General features: G+C 37.4%; 1 long non-coding RNA gene across 1 annotated transcript in view; it reads right to left on the bottom strand.

Annotated features, from left to right (window-relative positions):
- Positions 1-15,932, bottom strand: part of LOC145515545 (uncharacterized) — a 133,431-nt gene that overhangs the window by 111,807 nt on the left and 5,692 nt on the right. Inside the window, exon 2 of the long non-coding RNA XR_014060914.1 lies at positions 11,274-11,389. This is a non-coding gene — a long non-coding RNA (uncharacterized LOC145515545). The remainder of the gene's footprint in view (positions 1-11,273; positions 11,390-15,932) is intronic.

Below are 15,932 nucleotides of genomic sequence, written 5' to 3' on the forward strand. Positions count from 1 at the left end.
CCTGTTATTCTCTGTCTTGCTAGAGAGAAGATGGTTTTCAAGTCTATGAAATCTTTAAACATTTATTTCGTAAAAATCTTTGTGTAAGACATAGTTTGAAATTCCATGGAGTGCCTTTAATGAGGGCTTAAAGCTCCCTAGAAAAACTTCAGACATAGCAGGATTTTTAAATAAAGCAACTTTTTTTTTTTCTTGCCTCTAAAACTGGGACACAATGCCCTAGGTTTGCTTGCCAGGTCAGTGGTAACCAAAGTAAAAGGTGAAAGTGAGTGCAGCCTAATGAAAAAAATACAGGATAAAGCAGAGCACAGCCAGACTCAACTTACCTAACATCACTGAGAAACAAGCTTTCTGTGTGAGTGATCTCTCCAGCTATCAATGAACTACTCAAATAAAACTTCTCAAAGAAAGCAGCCCTACTTAGATTAGACTTATTTGACTGTTTTATTAAACAGGGCATGGATTTTAGAGTCAAACTGGTGTAAATGTGAATCCCAGCTGTTTACTGAGTAGCCATGAGCCAAGGCACCTGACTTTTCTAAACCTCACTTCTTCACTTACAAAGAAAATAATATGTCTACCTCATGTGTTTGTTGTGAGAATTCATTGAGTTAATTTGTAAAGAAACTTTACATAAAATGTCAGTACTGTCCAGTGGTCAATAGCTATTTTGTAATGTCTTCTCTGTAAAGTCACTGTCAAGCTGTACAGGTAATATAAATTATGTGGGTAGAAAATGATTCAATTGAGTAATCTTTCTTTAACAGCTGGTATGCTAAAGAAAATCACAGGAAAAGCTCCTATTACCTTCTCAGTTGGAAAAATTTACATCCTAATAACTATAAAGATTGTCTTAAACTTCCCTAGTGGTATAATGGATAAGAATCTGCCTGCACATGCAGAGGACACAGGTTAGATTCCTGGTCTGGGAAGATCCCACATGTTGCAGAGCAGCTAAGCCCAGGCACCACAACTACTAGAGCCTGTGCTCTAGAGCCCATGAGCAACAACTACAGAGGCTGTGTGCTCTAGACCCTGTGCTCCACAACAAGAGAAGCCAACACAATGAGAAGCCTGCACATCACAAAGAAAAGCAGCCCCCACATGCCACAACTAGACAAAGCCTGTGTTGTCACTGACTCCACATTAATAGTTTAACAAAGTAAATGAATGACTTCTTGGAGAAAAGAGATGCTGAGTTTGTAAGATTTTCCACTTTGGAGCTCTCTAACTCCTTTCTTCCTTTTCACTACCTCATATGGTTGACTTACAATAAAAAGTGACCATCAAATACTGACATGATCAATGATCAGAGAGGCAGCAGAGGTAAGATGGGGAGAGGAACAAGAGTTGTAAGCTGGGTACAAGGAACGCACCACTTGCTCTGCTGGATAGTTTTAATCCTTCCACTAATGCTCAGATTGTTAAAAATCTGCCAGCAGTGCAGGAAACCTGGGTTTGATCCTGAGTTGGGAAGATCTCATGGAGAAGGGAATGGCAACCCACTCCAGTATTCTTGCCTGGAGAATTCTATGGACAGAAGAGCCTGGCAAGCTACAGTCCATGAAGCCGCAGAGTCACACAACTGAGCAACTAACACTTTCACTTTCCAACTCTCAAGGAGGATGCTTTTTCCCCTGTTGCAGATGAATAAACTGTTGCACATAGGAGTTATGTAATGTGTCCCAAGTCACATAACTATGAGGAGGCAGAAGAATTCGGACCCAAGCCTTTCTGACTCCAAAGTCCAGGTGACTTCCACCACATCAGGAGAAAAGAGACACCCATCCCAGGCTGTTTGACAGAAGGACAACCAGCAGCCTCAAGGATGGGAGTGATTGTGAAAAGAAAGTGAACATTGCCTATACAATGACTTCATGCAATCTTAGTTTTTACTTTGTCACATGTTACTTCTCGTGTACGTTGTGTAGTCTAGCCAGCATCGTCCCCCTCTGCTCTTCCCCTGGTCTCTGCTGCTTGGAGTTCTAAGTGGCTCTAGCTGTGGTCCTCTTTACAGGGGACCTTTAGTACCCAGAACCTAGAGTATTGCCCTCTCTTTCCTCTCACACTCAGTCTTGTCAAAGACTATTTACTTCATATTCTTATTTCAAATTTTTTTTCTTCTTGGCCATTCCAACACGAAACCACTCAACTCTGACTCACAAACTTTCAGTGGGAACAGAGAGGCACCTTTTCATAGAATGCAGAGTGATGGCAACTTTTCAAAAGGAAATTCTCAGGGAAAGAACCATGTAAAGGACCCAAAAGAGTGAAGGATGTTTTACTTTGTCAAAAATCCTAAAACATTGATTAATGATGTGCTAGAAGGTACAGTCACCCCGGGACTTTTTAAATATCTTAATGTATTTAATGTGTGTGGAAACCCTGTCCCTCTCCATGAAAATTCTGAGACACATGACTATTCAACTTTCTCCTTGATGAAAGTTAGATGCATTTTTCTGGAAACTTACATTTTTTTTCTTACTATCCTTTTTCTCATTTAAAAATTATCCAGGGCTCATTGAAAGGAAATTTAATTAGTGAAAAGGTAGCTGGGTTTCTCTTAGACTCCTAAATCATAGCCATGTCCAACAAACGTTCTTAGTCACAAATTCATGTCAAGGGAGAAAAAAAGAAATAAAGCAAGAATTTAATACCTTTATGATTTATATAGATAATCCAATCTAAAACAATTCTATTCTCTGTTAGAGAAAATACTGAAAACAATAACACTGAAATCTTTCCTAATTAGATCTTATATTTGAATTATTGTTTTTAATTTTCCAAAACACTTTCATACACATTATATAATTTTATGTCCAAAACTTTAGAATAAAGGAAAAATAACAGTATTCTTATTTCACAAGTTAGAAGAGTGAGGCATAAGGGTCTTATGTGATGTCCTGAAGTTCACATGGCTGGTTAGTGACAGAACTAGTCTAGATAATTTATTATAACTTCTGAAATTATTTTCTCTTTTTTCTCTCTTAGTTTGTTATTCCTATCATGTTTTTCTATTTATATAAAAGGAATCATTATGCATCCATTCAACAAATATTTGTCAAGCATCTATTATTTGACAGGGGCATCTGGGAGGCAGAGACATATTGGTGAAGATAGATAATATCTCCACTCACATGAAGCATCATTTCTGGTGGGGAAAGAAAAACAAAACAAAGTAAATTGAAAAATCAGGGACTTCTCTGGTGATCCAGTGGTTAAGACTCCACGCATCCACTGCAGGGGACATGGGAATGGCAACCCACTCCAGTACTCTTGCCTGGAGAATCCCATGGACAGAGGAGCCTGGCAGGTTACAGTCCATAGCGTTGCAAATAGTCAGACACAACTGAAGCAACTAAGCACGCACGCACACAATGTCCCTCACCAGCCTCAGCTGGTCAGCTATGTGCCTCTGCTCTTCTGCCTTCCTGTCCCTCAATGCAAAGGCAATTTACTCCAGTGATCATTTCCCAGCTGATGGTACCTTCCTCCAGGAGTTGGCCAAGCTCTGAATTCAGACCTTGTCTGCAATGCTTTGGGATTTCCATAAAACTCAAACAGATCTCTATATTTATGTCCTTTCAGAACTTCCTGTGGTACTTTTTCCCTTTTAAGGCTCAACAAAAATGCTTTCAAGAAGAGCACATGAATGAAAGGACAGGAGAACATAATACATAGTTTCTATCAGAAATCAACGGCTACTAAAAATATTCCACATGAAACACCCTGAATGAAGCATTTCTAGTCTCAGCGGAAGTCTTAGGGGAACACATAGGCTTTGGCTGTGAGGTCTCCTGGGGACACTTCCCAACATGAAAGGTATTTTTCTTTCAGGCAAGGACATTGCTTAAATTATGCGCTGCAGCTAATACTTAGATCTTCTCTCAGATAGATATATGCTGAGGCCTACAAAATGCTATATTCACATAACCATTGATGCAGGAAGACTCAAGAGGATATCTTTAATGCCAACATGGTTGAAAAACTGCCATTACTTCAGTGGTTGTTAGTGGCTGGTGAATGTCACCAGGTGTTGAGAACCCACAAGGGGAAAAAGAGTGGAAATTTCTATCACAAACACATATAGATCCATAGAGAGTTTACAATGTCAGGCTTGTTCCTCTCCTAATGATGCCCCTGGTTTTCATACTGGACAAAAGGAGCTATTGACTAGTGTGATTATAGTCACCAGATCCTCATTTCTATGTCTATAATCCATTTATTTCCCTAATTTATGTGCTAAGTCTCCACAGAGGCTATTTCAAAGCTTAATCTACTCTCATTTTATCATCTACCTGCTTCACTCTCAGCACCTATCTTTCAATTTACTGAGGAAATAGGAGTGTTTAGGCAGGAATTCTCTCAACTGTGTGCTGTCTCACTTGTGGTTAGTTCCCACCATTCCACCTTTTCCTTCTTATTTCTGTTGCAAGAGTTGCCCTAAATGCAAATCAAAACCACAATGAGGTACCATTTCACACCAGTCAGAATGGCTGCTATCGAAAAGTCTACAAGCAATAAATGCTGGAGACGGTGTGGAGAAAAGGGAACCCTCTTACACTGTTGGTGGGAATGCAAACTAGTACAGCCACTATGGAGAATAGTGTGAAGATTCCTTAAAAAACTGGGAATAGAACTGCCATATGACCCAGCAATCCCACTGCTGGGCATACACACCGAGGAAACCAGAATTGAAAGAGACGCGTGTACCCCAATGTTCATCGCAGCACTGTTTACAATAGCCAGGACATGGAAGCAACCTAGATGTCCATCAGCAGACGAATGGATAAGGAAGCTGTGGTACATATACACAATGGAATATTACTCAGCCATTAAAAAAAATACATTTGAATCGGTTCTATTGAGATGGATGAAACTGGAGCCCATTATACAGAGTGAAGTAAGCCAGAAAGAAAAACACCAATACAGTATACTAATGCATATATATGGAATTTGAAAGATGGTAAAGATAACCCTATATGCGAGACAGAATAAGAGACACAGATGCATAGAACAGTCTTATGGACTCTGAGGGAGAAGGTAAGGGTGGGACGTTCTGGGAGAATAGCATTGAAACATGTATATTATCGTATGTGAAACAGAACACCATTCCATGTTCGATGCATGAGACAAATGCTCAGGGCTGGGGCAATGGGATGACCCAGAGGGATGGGATAGGGAGGGAGGTGGGAGGGGGGTTCAGGATGGGGAACACATGTAAACCCATGGCTGATTCATGTCAATGTATGGCAAAAACTACTACAATATTGTAAAGTAATTAGCCCCCAACTAAAATTAAAAAAAAAAAAAAAAAGAGTTGCCCTGTTTCCCATCTGTAGCTCATTCCTCCACCTGTACTCTAGATCTCATCCCCTCTTTTGGAGAATGAAAAAAAGTGAAAATATGAAAGTGTTGATCGCTCTGTCGTTTCTGACTCTCTGCAACCCCATGGACAGTAGCCTGCCAGGCTCCTCTGTCCATGGAATTCTCCAGGCAAGAACACTAGAGTGGGTTGCCATTTCCTCCTCCAGGGGATCTTCCCAACCCAGGGATCAATCCCGGGTCTCCTGCATTGCAGGCGAATTCTTTACCAACTCAGCCACCAGGGAAGATGCTACATACACCAAATATCCCTAAATCTCTCCTTCTGTTGGTTTCTGCTTATCAATGTGGGAAAAACACGTTCAGTATTCCTACACAGAGGAGGTAAGCACAAAAACAAAACCTTCAGCCCTCTCTTTGCAAGACAGCAAATTGCCAGTGTTAAGTATTGCCCTGGGTCTGATTTTTTTTTCTATTCTGCACATTTTCTTTGCATAAATTCAAGCAATCTCAATGCTTCCATTATCCCCCGTTTGCTGATGACACCTAAGTCTCTCTAATCTCCAATGTGGGCTTCTCTTCTGACCTTCAGACTTGTGTGTCCATCTACTTCCTAGACATGGATGTACCACACGGATATGCCACTACCACATGTACAAAACTGAACTTAGCATCTCCTCTCACCACCACCCCAATTTCGCATCAGACTGGCTACTTAACCACTTCTTCCATTAAATGGCACCACACTCACTCTTACTACCTGAGCAAGGAAACTGGGATCATCTTAGACTTTTTTTCTTCTTTCCGTGTTAACCTTGCCACCATGTGTCATCACCAGATCTTTTTGATTCCACTCCTTAGTTTATGTAGAATCTATCAGGGTAATACAGTATGGGAAGCCAAGCAGAATCTGCCATAGCACTCCATCATCAAATAGATTAATATTTATGCAAAAAACATGTAAGACCATACACAATAAGTGGGACATATAAAGAGCAATAAAGCAGATCTGCATAACAAGACATGCAAAGAGTTGGTGTGGAGTCTGAAAAAAAATTTTAACAGATGTAAATAGGGATCTTTCCCAAAAAATAAAGAGCATCGGAAGTGTAAATATCTGGCCAAACAGAAAGACTATTTTCCTGTTAAGTCCTTAAAGCAAGACACTATCTTATTAGTTTTATATCATCTCAATGTCATCATTTTAATAACTTTTAAAGAAAAAAATTTAGTGACCATTTTGTAGATTATATCCCCTTGTTTTATATTCTTAATATCATTTTATATCATTTTAATATTATCTTGTTGGCTTATAATACATGTAGTTTTAATACATATTACAACAATAGCATAAAAAACATGGTACATCCACAATGGCCATCTGGCTTCATTTTGAATGCCTGAAACACAGCTATCCTATTTTGATTTTTAAGTGTATTCTTTTCTTTAATGATTAAAGCAGATGTACAATGTACATTTGACAGGTTGTAACGTAGGCTGTTCTAGTTAGTATAAAGTTTAAGGTAAATTATATACAAGCCAGAATGATTCCCCATACTTTAATATGTGAAAATTTCTTTCGTTAGTAAATAACGTTTCACTGAATGCAAGTACACATATCTTTCAATTAGGATTTTTAGGTTCTTTGGATAAATACTCAGAACTAGAATTGCTAGATCATAAAGCAGTTCTAGTATTTTTTTCCTGAGGTCATCATATTGTTTTCAATAGTGGTTGCACAAATTTATTTTTTTCATCAGAAATTGAACTCTATTTTTTATTTTTTAATGTTATTGAAGTATAATTGATTTACAACATCGTGTTACTTTCTGCTGTACAGAAAAGGGAATCAGTTATATATAGACACTGATATATGTCACCACAGTTTTTTAGATTCTTTTCCCAGATAGGTCATTACAGTGTCTTAAGTAGAGTCCTCTGTGCTATACAGTAGGTCCTTAATAGTTACCTATTTTACATACAGTAGTGTGAATATGTCAATCCCAATTTTCTATTTAAATTCCCACCAATAGTGTATGAGGGTTCCCTTTTCTCCACATATTCTCCAACTCTTGCTAATTCTTCTCTTTTTGATAATAGCCATTCTAACCAATATGAGGTGATATCTCATCATGGTTTTGACTTGTATTTCCACAATAATTAGTGGTGTTGAATATCTTTTCATGTGCCTGTTGACCATCTGTATTTCTTCTTTGAAAAAAATGTCCATTCAGTTCTGCCAATTTTTAACTGGATTTGACAATTTTTAATTGGATTGTTTGGCTTTTTGTTGCCTTGTATTCATTCTTTATAGCCTTTGTATATTAATTCCTTATCAGATATATGATTTTCAAATATGTTTTCCCACTTATCAGGTTGCTTTTTCATTTTGATGATGATTTCCTATGCTGTGCAGAGGCTTTTTAGTTTGATGTACTCCCATTCGTTTATTTTTTGTTTTGTTTCCCTTGCCTTTGGAGTCAGATCCACAAAAACATTGCTAAGACTGATGCTAATGAGGTTACCACCTACACTTTATATTCAAGTCTTTAAACCACTTTGTTTTGTTTTGTTTTTTTTATAAATTTATTTATTTTAGTTGGGGGCTAATTACTTTACAATATTGTAATAGTTTTTGCCATACATTGACATGAATCAGCCATGGGTTTACATGTGTTCCCCTTCCTGGACCCCCCACCCACCTCCCTCCCCATCCCATCCCTCTGGGTCATCCCATTGCCCCGGCCCTGAGCCCTTGTCTCATGCATCGAACATGGAATGGTGTTCTCTTTCACATATGGTAATACACATGTTTCAATGCTATTCTCCCAGAACGTCCCACCCTCACCTTCTCCCTCAGAGTCCATAAAATTGTTCTATGCATCTGTGTCTCTTATTCTGTCTCGCATATAGGGTTATCATTACCGTCTTTCAAATTCCATATATATGCATTAGTATACTGTATTGGTGTTTTTCTTTCTGGCTTACTTCACTCTGTATAATGGGCTCCAGTTTCATCCATCTCAGTAGAACCGATTCAAATGTATTTTTTTAATGGCTGAGTAATATTCCATTGTGTATATGTACCACAGCTTCCTTATCCATTCGTCTGCTGATGGACATCTAGGTTGCTTCCATGTCCTGGCTATTGTAAACAGTGCTGCGATGAACATTGGGGTACATGCGTCTCTTTCAATTCTGGTTTCCTCGGTGTGTATGCCCAGCAGTGGGATTGCTGGGTCATATGGCAGTTCTATTCCCAGTTTTTTAAGGAATCTCACACTGTTCTCCATAGTGGCTGTACTAGTTTGCATTCCCACCAACAGTGTAAGAGGGTTCCCTTTTCTCCACACCCTCTCCTCAAGTCTTTAAACCACTTTGACTTAATGCTTCTGTATGGTGTAAGATGGTAATTTCATTCTTTTCCATGTGATTGTCCAGTTTTCTCAGCATCATTTATTGAAGAGATTATTCTTTCTCCATTGCATATTCTTTGCTCCTTTGTCATAAATTAATTGTTCATATATGTGTGGGTTTATTTCTGATCTCTCCATTCTATTTCTTTGATATGTAGGTCTGTTTTTGTGCAAGTACCATACTGACTTAATTACTAAATCTTTGTAATATAGTTTGAAGTCAGGGAGCATGATACTACCAGTTTCATTCTTCTTTCTCAAGATTATTGTTGTTACTGGGAATATTTTTGTGTTTCCATACAGATCTTAGGAAATGTGTTCTAATTCTGTGAAATATGCCATTGGAATTTTGATAGCAACTGCACTGAATCCATAGATTGCTTTGGGTAGTATGGACATTTTAACACTATTAATTCTTCCAGCTCATGAACATGGTGTATCTTTTCTTTTGTATCATCTTCAACTTCTTCCATCAAGGTCTTACAGTTTTCCAAGTGTAGGTCTTTTACTTCCTTGGTTAGATTTATTCCTAGGTTTTATTCTTTTTGATGCAATGGTAAATGGGATTTTCTTCTTAATATTTCTTTCTGATAGGTCATTATTAGCATATAGAATTGTCACTGATTTCTGTCATTTTGAATCATGCAACTTTGCTGAAATATTTATTATTTCTAACAGATTTTAAGTGGGATCTTTCTATATATATAGAATCATATCATTTGCAAATAATAACAATTTTACTTCTTCTTTTCTGATTTGAATGTACTTCATTTTTTTTCTTGCCTAAATGCTCTACCTAAGACTTCCAATACTATGTTGAATAACAATGGTGAAAGGGGGCATCCTTATCTTGTTCCTGATCTTAGAGGAAAAGCTTTCACTTTTCAGTACTGAGTATGATGCTAACTATGGCCTTGTCACATTTGGTTTTTGTTGCACTGAGATATGTTCCCTCTATCCCGACTTTATTGAGACTTTTTTTTTTGTCATAAATGGATGTTGAATTTTCGCAAATGCTTTTTCTTCATCTATTGAGATAATATTGTGATTTCTCACGCATTTTGTTAATGTGATGTATTATGCTGATCGATTTTTCAGCTGTTGAACCATCCTTGCATTCCTGATATTAATCTTGATGTATAATCTTTATAATCTATTGTTTAATTCAGTTTGCTAATATTGAGGATTTCTGCATCTATGTTTATGAGAAATTTTAGCCTATAATTTTCTTTTTTTGTGTGGTATTTTTGTCTGGTTTTGGTATCAGGGTAATGCTGGCTTCCTAAAATGTATTTGAAAGCATTTCCTCCTCTTCAATTTTGGATGATTTTGAAAAGGATAGGTGTTAATTCTTTAAGTACCTAGAAGAATTCTCCAGTGAAACAGTCTGGTCCTGAAGTAGGAGGTGCACAGCCAATGCCCTGTGGACCCAGATAAACTTCAGTTCTACAGTTAAGTATCCTTAGGCTCAAACTGGGTATCTTGCTAATGATAATTAAGCAACTGATTGTGCCTCTGTTTCCTGTTGGTTCTAGGAAATCCAAATGCAAATTTATAGCCCATATATAGCACTCCATGCTCTCTTTCATGATTATAAGTTATGTTCATTTTTAAATGTGATCATGGCTTTCCATTTTTTTTATATTTTCCTAGCATTGTTTCCCTATTTCTTTATATCATCTACCACTGTTTTATGGCATGAATTTTTATTATTGAAGCTCTTCAGTAGTCCAACTAGCCAGGAATTACTCAGGCAGGACTAGAGGTCTTCTTTCAGTCTATTCATTGCATTCATTTTGTTCATTCATCTCTTTATTTCATAAAATATATTTAATCTCTCCTCATCTCTGGAGGACTTTAAGTCATTTAAACTGATTGTTATAAATACCTAGTTCTGCTATATGTGATCAAGAATGATTTAAACTGGGAAGTAAATCAATAAAAGGATGTATAATACAGTGTTGAGGATTTAATATACCACTCCTTTCAGGAAGACTAACATACCAAAAAAAAAAAAATGTTTAAACATTGTTAATGCAAGTTAAGCAATTCATGGAAGAGATTCTTGAAAACAGGACCTTCCCCAAACTCCTGAGATAAGATCTCCATAAAAAATTTTCTTGCTTCAAAATTCTAATGTAAAAGCAAGATCATCTGAGCATGTTCAAAACTTTCAATTAATAGAATATTGTCTTCTCTCTTTTCTCTAATCCAGAAAAGTATTTATATCATGCAGCTTGTGAATCACACTTGTGTACATGAATGGGAAATGAGAAAAAAAAAGTAACAGCCTTGCCAAATGAGCAGTGTATGTATGCAAAGAAATCCGCAAATTACAGTGATTATTCTGAACGTCTGATTCAAGAGAGAATCACCCCCCAGTCATAGAAATATCTGAAGATGAAAATCCAAGAGTAAATCCTATTGACTCCAGCATATATACTCAATCTGTTTTAAATTTTATCTGCATTAACACCACCCTTGTCACAATGACCATGAACATTTACCATGAACATGTAACTATCCAATTACCTTGAAACTAGACTCCTTTATTCCTTGCATGTTCCTTACAATCCATTCTCCAGAAAGAATACAGAGAGAATTTTCTAATGTAATGATTCACCCAAGCTTTAGGATGGTACTTACATCTAAAGAGGGAGAAAAGGAGGAAAGGCTGAGACAAAGAGAAGGGACACTTTAACTATAGTTCAATGTTTTATCTCTTTTAAAAGAGAAATCTGAAAGGTATGAAACAACAGATATATTAATATCTGTTTTCATTCAGTGGTGGGAACATAATCTCTTTTATTAATTTCTGTTTCTTTTTTATTTTAATTGTGCTGAAATACACACAAAATAAAATTTACCAACTTAATCAGTTTTAAAAGTGTACAGTTCAGTAGCATTAGGTATATTCACATTGCTGGATACCATCACCACCACTCACTCAAAAAACCCTTTTCATCTTGCAAAACCAAATTCTGTACCTATTAAATAACAACTCCCCATTTCCCCGTACTCCAAGCCCCTGGTAACCACATTCTACTTTGTGTATCTATGAATTTGACCAATCAAGGTATCTCAAAAAAGTGGAATCATACAATATTTGTCCTCTCCATTTCTTGATCTAATTGAAATATACCATTATTTAAATAAAGACTTCTATGAAATAAAGTAAAGCAAAGCTCTCCTCCATCACATCTTAGAGAAAACCAGTTTTAAGATTTTTTAATGTTAAGTGTTTCTATTTAACACATATCCTTCCAGATTATACACAGAGGGATACAATGGAACAGATTCTCCTATCAGTTTTTGCACTAATGGTATCTTGGTATCCTATTTATCTTTCTCAGATAACATTATAATTATCTATGTGTGAGTCTCTCTAGTCCACTAGAAAACTTTTCCTTCAATTATGGGAATGGTATCTTACTTCCCTTTTCACTTCCAATGTTAAGCCCAGTTACTGGCACATAACAGATGCTTAATAAATATCTATTGAATAAATGAATGAACTAACTTTTCTATTAAGACTGCTTTATTTTGAGACCATTGAACTCAGATTGATAATTTGAAAAACTCTCCTTGAAATATGTTGGGACTTCCCTGGCAGTCCAATGGTTGGGACTTCACCTTCCAATGCAGAGGGTACAGGTTTGATCCCTGGTTGGGGAGTTAGGATCCTACATGCCTCACAGCCAGGGAACCAAGGCATGAAACAGAAGCAATGTTGTGGCAAATTTGATAAAGACTAAGAATGGTCCAAATCAAAAGGAACACATGTAACTCAGGTCTAGTGAGGTGGATGAACCTAGAGCCTATTATACAGTAGTAAGTCAGAGAAAAACAAATATCATATATTAATGCATATATATGGAATATAGAAAGATGGTAATGATGAACCTTTTGTAGGGTAGCAATGGAGATGCAGACATAGAGAACAGACTTGTGGACACAGTGAGGGAAGGAGAGGGTGGGACGAATTGAGAGAGTAGCATTGAAATATATATATTACCATATGTAAAATAGATAGCCAGTGGGAATTTGCTACATGACACAGGGAGCTCACACCCAGTGCTCTGTGACAACCTAAAGGTGAGAGATGGGAGGGAAGTTAAAGAGGGAGGGGACATATGTATATCTATGACTGATTCATGTTGATGTATGGTAGAAACCAACACAATATTGTAAAGCAATTATCCTTCGATTAAAAATAAATAAATTTTTTAAAAAGAATGGTGCACATCAAAAAAAGAGAAATACATAATTTGTTCCAAATACATGATTAGTTTTAAGTCATCTTCATCTTTCTTTCTTGCCTTTACAGTAAACGCAACTCTTCTTGAAGCTTCAGTGGCACAAGGAGATTTCTCTTGCCTGCAATTCGTCAGTCATAAGAATGAATGCAAAGACAAGCATTCATTCAAATGACTGATCTCTCTTCCTTACAGCCTTATCTTGCTACATCATGCATTTGAAACTCTAAGTAATTTTCAGGCAGCTGTAACTGAAAAGATATTATGGCTGTTGAAGTTGTGCCAGTTGCCGCTTAACCATAGCCATAACTCAAGCACAGCACAGACAAGCACAACCTTCATGGGAAAAAAGGCTTATCATTCATTATTTTATAGCAATTGCTTCCTGTATTCTCAAGCCTGCCATTGCTCAGGATGCCAAGGAAAAAGAATTGATCATAACGGATCACAAATTCAAACTCATGGGAAAATGTTAAATAAATGAAATAAAACAAGGAATTAAATTATCCTTAATTAAATATATCAGTAAAAATGAACCCAGATCCAATCTGTGTCTTAGATGCAGCAACATGGACCAGTGAAAGATCATATACTTTGGATGGAGAACACCACAACTCATGCCCCGTTTTGATGTGTGACCATGGACAATTCCCATAGCTCTGCTAACATTTTATTTCCTCAAGTGGGAAGAACATAGAGGATTAAATGAGAAAGGGTAATGTTAATATTTTTTATATATTGTAATCTTACTCTAAAAATAAGATCACATATTTATTAGAAGAATTTGTCAAAGAAATAGCTGAAGACTAAGAAGCAGGTGTATCAAAGGGTAAAGGGGTTAAAAAAAGAGGGGGGGTCAAATTGAGCTCAGATTTCTATGTTGAAGAACATTGACTTTTGTGTCGAAGCACTTTCAGCTCAGTTTTCTATGTTCCTCTATGACAATCAGAAGGGGATAATGGTGATATTTTAGACTATCACTTCATTAGGTGATAGTCTAATGACACTCTTTAGACTAAGGAAGACACCTCATTAGGCTAACAAATCTGCATTCAGAATTTCAACTGAGCTTTCAACACTGTGCAGCAACCCTACTACTGCAGCTACCACATCTCTTTAGTCAACTCATTTTCTCACTCTCCACGGTGATTGTATTAAATCATTTGCACCAGCCTTAAAACCAAGGTACAAATTTCGAAAGCTCCCTTCATCTCAGCAAATAATCTCTCCTCAACCCCACAGAGAAACTAGAAGACATCAGAGAGGAACCCTGCTCTCAAACATACAACATATATACATCTGTTCCCCTCTCCTTTTCAATTTCTAGTAAAGCCACCTGCCTTCTTCCTACTTAAGGTCAAATCATCTAGCTATATGCTGTAGTGCATCTCTTCAAGAATCATATGCTATTACAGTAAATGCTGGAGAAGGTGTGAACAAAAAGAAATCCTTCTACACAGTTGGTGGGAATGTAAACTAGTACAGCCACTATTGAGAACAGCATGAAGTTTCCTTAAAAAAGTAAAACTAGAGTTACCATATGATCCAACAACCCCACCACTGGAAACCATCATTGAGAAAACCATAATTAGAAAATGTACACATACTCCAATTTTCATTGCAGCACTATTTACAATAACCAAGATATGGGGTCAACCTAAATGTCCACAGAATGATGAATGGATAAAGAAGATGTGGTACATGTATACAGTGGAATATTACTCAGCCATTAAAAAGAATAAAATAATGCCACTTGCAGCAACATGGATGCAACTAGAGAGTATCATCATGCTAAGTGAAGCAAGCCAGACAGAGAAAGACAAATATCATGTGGTATCACTTACATGTGGAATCTTAAAAAACTGATACAAATGAATTTATATACAAAACAGAAACAGACTCACAGACTTTGAGAACAAACTTATGGTCACCAAAGGGGAAAGATTGTGGGAAGGGATAAATTAGGAGTTTGGGATTAACATATATACACTTTTATAGGCAATCAACAGATTATCTACAGAAAGTAGATAATCAACAAAGCTATGGTTTTTCCAGTAGTCATGTACAGATGTGAGAGTTGGACCATAAAGAAGGCTGAGCACCAAAGAATTGATGCTTTCGAATTGTGGTGCTGAAGAAGACTCTGTCCCTTACACAGCAGGGAGATCCTAAGAAAATCAACCCTGAATATTCATTGTAAGTACAGATGCTGAAACTGAAGCTCCAAGACTTTGGCCACCTGATGCAAAGAGTTTACTCATTGGAAAAGACTCCAATGCTGGGAAAAACTGAGGGCAGGAGAAGGAGGCAACAGAAGATGAGATGGTTGGATGGCATCACCTACTCAATGGACAGGAGTTTGAGTGAACTCTGGGAGATAGTGAAGGACAGGGAAGCCTGGCCTGCTGCAGTTCATGGTGTCACAATGAGTCAGACATGACTTAGTGACTGAACAACAACCATGCAGCTGCACAACCTGAGGGCCAGTAGTGATCCTAAGGCTGCCTTTGTCTGCTGGCCCTATCCTGATTCTTGTGCTATCTCCCCAACTATTGAAATGAACTTCTAATTGCCCCCCCCAACTCCCTCTTACCTCCCTCCAGCCCTTTCTTTATATTCAGCCAGAAGGAGTAAGCTTTTTAAAACATTACCAGGTAGCTCAGAGGTAAAGAATTCACCTGCCAATGCAGAAGACAGAGAAGACACAGGTTTGATACCTGGGTCAGGAAGATCCACTGGAGGAGGAAATGGTAACCCATTCCAGTATTCTTGCATGGAAAATTCCATGGACAGAGGAGCCTGGCAGGCTACAGTCCATAGGGTCACAAAGATTCGGACACAACTTAGCAACTGAACAAAAGCACAAACACACATATTACACCCTAGCTTGTCTTCCTAGTGTATTTAGGATAAAGATCAAAAATTCTCTAATGGA

This window comes from Giraffa tippelskirchi, chromosome 1 (assembly GCF_054371585.1).
Source record: "Giraffa tippelskirchi isolate mGirTip1 chromosome 1, T2T-mGirTip1v1.2.pri, whole genome shotgun sequence".
NCBI classification, from domain to species: Eukaryota; Metazoa; Chordata; class Mammalia; order Artiodactyla; family Giraffidae; genus Giraffa; species Giraffa tippelskirchi.